Below are 9,269 nucleotides of genomic sequence, written 5' to 3'. Positions count from 1 at the left end.
AAAAAGGAAAATAATGACAATTTTAACTCATACTGCTATAATTCACATAGATGAAAGACCGCAATTTCAATTTCTATCTCAAGAATTTGATATTAATATTTTATTTACAGATAAGTTCTCTTTGAGCGTATGTGTATATGTTTAATGTCTTCAGTCATGTCCAACTCTCTCCAATCCCAAGGATCATAACATGCCAGCCTCCACTGTCCATGGAATTTCCCAGGAAACAGTTCTGGAGTGGGTTGCCATCCCCTCCTCCAGGGGTTCCTCCCAAACCAGGGATTGAATCCGAGTCTCTTGAAGGTCTATTCCATTGCAGGTGAATTCTAAATATCTGAGTCACTGCAGAAGCCCCTTTGAGGGTATGCTTCATTTCATTTCTGACTAGGAATTTTTGCCCCATTCTCATCACATTTGCTAAGAGGTCATATACTCTAGAATTTAAATGTGATATTCCTTCACTCACTTGAGAAATACATATTTAGTGCTGACCCAGTAGAAAGTGCTGAAAAATAAACCTCTTGCAATCCAAGAACACTGAATGAGTATATTCAAATAAAATACTATAGAATATGTTAGATGTGATATGCTATGAAGAAAACAAAACCAGGTATAAAAGAGAGTGGTAGGAGGTGTTATTTTGTTCTGAATGTTCAGGAAAGTCCAGCAAACTAGGTATGTTTTAACAGATTCCTAAAGAAAGAGACAAGGAGCTGGTGTGATGTCAGAAGTGTGTGCCTAGAAGAGGGACCTGACACTGCTAAGGACCTGAGGAAGCTGCTTGTTCCACATGTTCAAGTGCAAACAAGGAAGCCAGTGGGGCAGAGGGATAAGCAGGAGGGGGAATGATTAGAGGTGGTGTCAGGGATGCTGAGGAACAAGATGGCCTCCTTCTACAGCTGAACCTTCAGTCCACAGAAAATCCCTCTTTCCGTGTGTTTCCTTGCACATTATCAGTTTAGCTATAAAACCATCCTGTGAATTAAAAAAGATTCCCTTCTAAGTTCCATCTGTTGACTTAATTTTGACATGTGTATAAAAGTCATTTAGCATATGAATCCAGGTGCCTCTGCTTTAAGACCTGTTCTCCATTTCAAGGCACAAGTGTGCATGCACACACACACACACACACACACACAAATACACCATGTTCTTCTCGGTTGTGTCACTACTATGCATTGGTCACCCAGATTCACTCTCTTTATGTCGTGAATGCTTACAGCTCAGCTAGTCAGAATTATATATTCTCCAAAAGAATATATAATTTTTTTCCTGAAATTCCCAGTTTATAAACTTCTCATGGAACAATAAATTGGGGTTCACTTTTGGTATAGCCAATTTCTGCTTGGTATTTAGAAAAGAATGAAAAGTACGAGAGTGAAAGAAAGAGAGAGAAATGAAATGGGCATACGGACATTAAGGGAAAATAATATCCAATATACTCAAATGACACCTGAGACAATGCAATAAAGAAAAGTTTCCTTGCTTCATCAACATTCCACCTCCAGTGACATCTCTTTGATGCACAGAAAAAAAAAAGAAATGAACAAAAATATCTTTTGTTCAAGGATGTAAATAATGATACAGTTATGACATGGAACATATTACAGTTTGAATATCCCAAGATGAAAAGAAACAATTGGAATATAAACTACCAATTCAATATTAGAAATACAAAAAATACAACGGAAGTAGATATGTTTTATATGAGGCATATGAAACAGTAGAAGACTTCCTTTCTAATGGACTTTCCCTATTTGTTTCCTCCTGTTCATAAATAAGATCCTTATACTTACTTTCTACTTTTACTGGAAGTATTTCATACCTCCTATTCCTTCTAACTGGATTTCCTTGGTGGCTCAGAAAGTAAAGAATCTGCTTGTCAATACAGGAGACATAGGTTATATCCCTGGCTCAGAAAGATCCCCTGGAGAAAACAATGATAACCCAGTCCAGCATTCTTGCCTGGGAAATCCCACTGACAGAGGATCCAGATGGGCTACAGTCTATGGGGTAACAAAAGTTAGAGTAACTTAGCAACTAAACCACCATCATCATTCCTTCTGAGCTTCCATATTACCATTTAATTGTCAACCTTGATGCTTATATTTTCAAGTGTAAGGTTCACTTTTGTTTTAGGCCATGCTGCTGCTAAGTCACTTCAGTCGTGTCCGACTCTGTGCAACCCCATAGAAAGCAGCCCACCAGGCTCCGCAGTCCCTGGGATTCTCCAGGCAAGAACACCGGAGTGGGTTGCCATTTCCTTCTCCAGTGCATGAAAGTGAAAAATGAAAGTGAAGTCGCTCAGTCGTGTTCGACTCCCAGCGACACCATGGACTGTATAAGTACATTAATATTAGGAAAACCAGAAAACAACGACAATGACCTGTGGCCTCTGGGCTATGAAAGATTGGTCCTCAGGGGACCTCAAGTACACACTCCTGGTTTCCATCCTCTCTGATGCTGCCCTGCAGTGTCTGTGGAGCTTTCAGACTCACCTGTCTGAAGATTTTATCACTTCTTCCCTGTAGAAGTCAAAATTCCTCCCTAAATGATTACTGAGGCAGACAAAATTTTGTCCCCAAATATGAAAACAGGAAGTGATAAAATCGAGCATTGGTTGCCAGACAGATGCAGAACTTCAAAAGCAAGAACCAGGTCCTCCCCAACCAAAGTGGCACAGGCTAAGGGACTGCAGCAGAGGAGATATTTACAGCTTCCTGTGTTAGCTCATTAGGCGTGTTTCCTTTGGTTACTCCAACCTCTAACTACATGATTTCCCTTGGGGACACTTCTGGACAGAATGGATTTTTTTTTTTCCTGTCTGATTCACTGTTCCTAAGACAATATATTATAAGTTAGGTGAATTTATTTTTTATCACTCCTTCCCCTTTAATTCTCTTGCTTCCAAAGCCCTAAGATTCCCAGCATGTCATCACGTCTCTGAGTAAAAACTTTTCTTAAACTGTAACACAGGATTTGTCTTGATTAGGTCCCTCTGATCTTTAACGCTTTGATTTGTGGCAGGGACAGAACCACTGAAATTTCTAAAATTTACTATTTTCGTCTTCAAAAATGGGGATAACTTTGCTACTGCTGCTGCTAAGTCACTTCAGTCGTGTCCGACTCTGTGCAACCCCAGAGACAGCAGCCCACCAGGCTCCCCCATCCCTGGGATTCTCCATGTAAGAACACTGGAGTGGGTTGCCATTGCCTTCTCCAATGCATGAAAGTGAAAAGTGAAAGTGAATTCGCTCAGTCGTGTCTGACCCTCAGCGACACAATGGACTGCAGCCTACCAGGCTCCTCCATCCATGGGATTTTCCAGGCAAGAGTACTGGAGTGGGGTGTCATTGCCTTTGCTAGTTTATAATAAAACCATGGTTAATATACTTCATGAAGTCACAATAATTTCTTCAAGCTAATTAGAAATTTCCAAGCTATATCGGAAGTCAAGAGCTATCCTTTAATCCCTCATTACCAAATCTGTGTACTTGCAAGAGAGATATTTATATGTTGATATGCACCATAAACTATCTTAGTGTATTATATGTGTGTCTGTGCTGTGCTCAGTCACATCTGAGTCTTTGTGACCCCATGGCTGTAGCCCACCAGGCTCCTCTGTCCATGGGATTTCCTAATCAATAATACTGGAATGAGTTGCCATTCCATTCCCCCAGGATCTTCCCAACCCAGGGATCAAACCCAAATGCCCTGCATTGCAGGCAGATGCAACAGGTGGATCAGGCAGTAAAAAATCTGCCTGCAATGCAAGATATATATATATATATACACACATACATACATATATATATGTGCAGATATATAGATATAGTTATATAGTGTGCTTGTGTATGTGTGTGTGTGTGTGTGCCCCAGCCTAAGATTAGTGGATACTTGGTCACCTGGTTGTGAGTCACAGCAGAGGCTCAGATATGAAGCAGTGTTTAAGCAGGGCCACAGCATATATCACTGGTGCTTCCATGGGGTCCACATCAGAAGCAACACCAATCACTGATGACAGCTTGATGCCACAGCCCACACCCCTATCCATGCCAGAAGTCCATGCATGTCCCAAGTCCCTTGTTTTGCAGCCCCATACCATGGCAAGTACAGCAGCCTTCCTGTAGGGACAAAAGAGTTCCAGACCCAAAGATACTTCTGAGCAGGGGATGGTCAAACATTGATGGTGCTTACACAGGCAGCACATCAGAGGCAGTGTGCATCTCAAGCCCTGCCCAGGCCAACAGGGTCCTTGCCCCACCCTATCTAGAGTGCCACACACTAGCACTTCTTGATCCAGCAGTGCTCCCCTCTGGGTCAACAGTGCTGGTACAGGAGTGGGGAAGCACACACTTAGGGGGAACAACGTCAGCTCATATGTGACCCTCAGGGCTTCTGCTCTAGCAACTTGGGGCCTGCCTCTCTCCCATTAGGCCAGTAATGGCCACTAAGCTACAGGAAGCCATATCTCATACCTGGCTCAAGCCCTAAACCCTCCATACCTCACATCCAGATGATTGCAACCAGTACACCCTAAAGAAAGGCATGAATTGTGATAACGTCAGATCCAGCTCTTCCAATAAAGCCAACGGGGACACATATATGACTGTTCCCACAGAAAGACACCACTTCAAGACTGCAAGAATTAACTGTAGCACATAATTTCAGACAGACAGACAAAGGTAAGTAAAGTGAAAAGACAGAGAAATTTGTCCCAACTGAAATAACAAGAGATCATGCCTAAAAAAACAGCAAATGAAAGGAAGCAAACAGTTTACCACATTTGGAATTCAATGCATGAGTAAAGATGATATAAAACTCCATTTTCTCAAGCTAAAATGATTCATGGACTCTTCCAAAAGAAGTTTTACTTTCAGTATTCACCCTGTGCATTTTATTAATAAGTGGAAGCCCATAAATATTTAATTCATGCTGATGTATGGCAAAACCAATACAATATTGTAAAGAAATTAACCTCCAATTAAAATAAATTAATTTATATTAAAAATATTTAATTCTGTGAAAAGACTTATGAGCACAGTGCTAATTTTAACAGGGAATTATAAAATAAAAACTAGTTAGAACTGAACACTACAATAAATGAACAACAATTAGAAGTAATTAATAGTATAGCAGGTGATACAGAAGAATGCATGTTAACTGAAATATAGAATCATAGAGATGACTCAGTCAGAAAAGAAAAAAAAATCAAAAATGAGAATAGCTTGAGGGATGTTTGATTATATTAAGAACATCAACACTGGCATAATTGGAGCGTCCAGGAAGGAAATAATAAAAAGAGAAGGTAGTCAAAATGTATTTGATAAACTTGTGACTGAAAACTTTCCAAACCTGAATAAAAAAGCAAATTCAGTTACCAGAAGCAAAAAGCATCTCCCCAAAATGACAGCAACAAGACCTACACCAAGATGCAGCAATTTAAACCACGAAGTTAAAGATATGGGTTTCTAAAGGCAGCAGAAGTAAAACAGTGTCATACAAGATGAAAGCATAGAAGTTTATCAGTTGATTTCTTTTTTTTTTTCTCCCAGAAACTTTGCATGATAGAACAGAGAGACATGCTATGTTTAAAGTGTTGCGAGGGAAAAACCTGCAAACTAGGGCATTTTACCCAGCAAGATTATCATTTAGAATTGAAGGAGAGATAAAGAAAACTTTTCAGACAAGCAAAGACTAATAGAATTTATCAGTTCTAAACCTACTCTACATGGGAATTATATAGTACCTTCTCTAAGAAGGAAAGGAAAAGGCATAACAAGTGGTAAGAAACTATAAGAAAGAGAAAAATCCTGCTAGTGAAGGCAAACATGTAGAAAGGCTGAGGATCAAATCACTTAAGCTATTATGAAAAGTTAATAGACAAAAAAAATTCTAAAATCAAATACAGCTATTTTAAGAATGAAAGGATAAATAGGGAGGGGTAAAATATGGCTTCAAAGACACAAAATTAGGGCAGGAAGTTAAAATGTAGTGCTATTGGTATGTAAACAAACTTAAAAGGCAACTTGTTTTTAAACATAGACATCCCTGTAGATCATCATATGAAGACACTTTGTTTACCATACATCAAAAATCTACACTAGATAAGCAAAAACTAAAGAGAAAGCAACACAAGCATATCACTAAATAAAATCATCAAATCATAGGAGAAGAAACACAAAGAAAAAAGAAAAACAAAGAACTACACAATCAGAAAACAAGTTAACAAATGGGCAATAAGTAATACCTACCAAAATCCTCTTTAAAGTAGCCAGTAGATTAAATGCTCTCCTAAAAAGCCAGCTTAAAACTAAATATTAGAAAAAACTAACATCATGACACCCAGCCCCATGACAAGTAGAAGGGGAAAAGGTGGAAGCAGTGACAGATTCCTCTTTTTAATCTCCCAAATCACTGTGGACAGTTACTGCAGCCACGGATTCAGAAAATGATTGCCTCTTGGCAGGAAACCGATGACAAACCTAGACAGTGTGTTGAAAAGCAGAGACATTACTCTGCCAACAAAGGTGCTTATAGTCAAGGCTATTGTCTTCCCAGTGGTCACATATGGTTGTGAGAGCCGGGCCATAGAGAAGGCAGAGTGTGGAATAATTGATGCCTTCAAACTGTGCTGCTGGAGAAGATTCCTGATAGTCCCTTGGACAGCAAGGAGATCAAACCAGTCAGTCTTAAGGGACATCAACCCTGAATAGTCAATGGAAAGACTGATGCTGAAGCTGAAGTTCCAGTATTTTGGTCACCTGACGCAAACAGATGACTCATTGGAAAAGTCTCTGCTGCTGGAAAAGATTGAGGGCGGAAGGAGAAGAGGGCATCAGAGGATGAGATGGCTGAACGGCATCTCCAGGGCTATGAACATGAACTTCAGCAAGCCCTGGGAAATGGTGAGGGACGGGCAGGCCTGGCGTGCTGCAATCCATGGGGTCACAAAGGGTTTGACATGACCGGGCAACTGAACAACAACAGACGAAATGTTTTAATAACAAGATTTTACTCCTAATAAATTCTTCATAAATCTATGATACTCCTTCAAAAAAACGGAATTTCCAAACATTTTTGATCCAAAGGTAGGAAAATGGTGGAGTAGGAAAAAATTTTTTAATGTCTATATATAAGACTAAGGATAAAGCTTAAGAAGAGAGATTCCTAAAATTGTATAAAGATGCTGAATTCAAAGAAGAAAAGAAAAATGGAAATCCCAGGAAATAAGTGCAAAGAACAAATTTTATTTCACTATGATCAAAAGACAACTTCTGATTCTAATTCTTTGAGTTATATAATCCAGAGCACTAATATTGGCCTTTTATGCTAGGCATCAAATATAATCTCTTTAGAGCCTCTTTTATGTCTTGGTTTATCAGACTGTAGATGAAAGGGTTCAGCATGGATGTGACCACAGTATACATCACTGAGGCGATTGTACTTGAATGTGGGGTGTGGGAAGCAGCAGAGCTAAGGTAAACTCCTAAGGCTGTAAAGTAAAATAGGAAGACAACCGAGAGGTGGGACACACAGAAAATGCTTTATTTGTCCCCAGAGCTGAAGAGATTTTACATGTGCAGGAAACTATTTTAGAATAAGAGTAAAGGATACCAGCAAAAGGACCACCACCCATCAGGACAGCTGCAAAATACACCATTATGTTATTAAGAATGTTGTCAAAACTGGCAAGTGGTACCACTTGACTGAGTTCACAGAAAAAGTAAGGGATTTGCACAACTGTACAGAAGGACAATTGAACACCATTAAGCTGTGTAGCAAGGAATACAAGGCAATCAGCACCCAGGATATCAGAACCAGCAGTCCACAGAGCCGGGGGCTCATGATGACCGTGAAATGCAAGGGTGGCAGATGGCCACATAACAACCATAGGCCATCACTGTCAGGATAATGTCATCTAATTCCACAAAGAGAATGTAAAAATACGTCTGGACGATATAGCCTTCACAGGTTATGACTTTGCTCTGGGTCTGAATGTTCTGCAGCATCTTTGGGATGGTGGTGGAAGTGAAGCAGATGTCTACAAAGAACAGGTTTGAGAGGAAGAAGTACATGGGTGTGTGGATATGGGAGTCAGAGTTAGTGACCAGGATAATGAGCAGGTTTCAAAACACAGCAATCAAGTACATGGAGAGGAAAAGCCCAAAGATGAGGGGCTGCAATTCTGGATTGTCTGAGAATCCCAGAAGAAAAAATTCAGAAAATTGTGTATTATTACTTGGTTCCATGTGGTGGAGGTGACTACCAAGAAAAATGAAAATAACATGATTAATTTTCACACAAATTGGCCTAACTCTCATAGATGAAATAGTAAATTTTCTATTTTGCTGTCAATAAAATATTTTTGTTTAGAAAAGTTCTGTTTCATCTCTACTTAGGCATTTTTACCCCACTCTCAGCATATTCCCAAAGAAATATGCCTTCTACAGTTGTAATGAGAAATCCTTTCATACATTTGAAGAATATATATTGAGTGTCAACCATGTTCAAAACACATATTTCTGTTTAATCACTAAGCCATGTCTGACACTTTTGAGACTGCCCCCTCACCCCCGGACTATAGCTGGCCAGGCTCCTCTGTCCAAGGGATTTCCCAGGCAAGAATACTGGAGTGGGTTGCCATTTCCTTCTCCAGGTGATCTTCTCAACCCAGGGATCTAACCTGCCTCTTCTGCATTGCCAGGCAGATTCTTTAGCACTGAACCACCTGGGAAGTCCCTCTAAACAAATATAGGTAGCAAGTATATGGTGCTAAAAAAAGGAAGTTTTCACAATCCAGTGATGGTGAAAGATGATGTGCAAATAAAATATTATATAATATGTCAAGTGATTACAGTTGGTATGAAGAAAACAAAGCTAGATATAAAAGAGAGTAGTAGGAGGTATTTTCATGTACTGAGTGTTCAGGTAAGGCCAGCAAACAAGGTGATAATTGAACAGAGAGCTCAAGAAAGGGAGAGAAGGATCTAGTATGATATCAAGAGAAATATGTGTCTGGCGAGAGAATGGCCACTAAAAGGACCTAAGGAAAATGCTTGTTCCTTGCACTTTATGAACTTAGTTGCAAAAGCATCCTGTGAATTAAAGCATCTCCCATCCTTAGTACCTTCTGCTGACTAAGTTCTGGGCTCTGTGATATAGGGCACCTTAACATACGAGTCCAAGTGCCTCTTCTTTAAGAACTGCTCTCATTCCACAAGGCACAAGCACACACACACGCTCACACACACACATCATCATCACAC

The 9,269-nt window shown here is 39.8% G+C and overlaps 1 pseudogene; it reads right to left on the bottom strand.

Annotated features, from left to right (window-relative positions):
* Positions 1 to 7,313: 7,313 nt before the first annotated feature.
* Positions 7,314 to 8,252, bottom strand: LOC129619915 (olfactory receptor 7A5-like; annotated as a pseudogene).
* Positions 8,253 to 9,269: the final 1,017 nt, after the last annotated feature.

The sequence above is a fragment of the Bubalus kerabau genome, chromosome 1 (assembly GCF_029407905.1).
Source record: "Bubalus kerabau isolate K-KA32 ecotype Philippines breed swamp buffalo chromosome 1, PCC_UOA_SB_1v2, whole genome shotgun sequence".
Taxonomy (NCBI): domain Eukaryota; kingdom Metazoa; phylum Chordata; class Mammalia; order Artiodactyla; family Bovidae; genus Bubalus; species Bubalus kerabau.
This window is presented reverse-complemented; position numbering and strand designations above follow the sequence as displayed.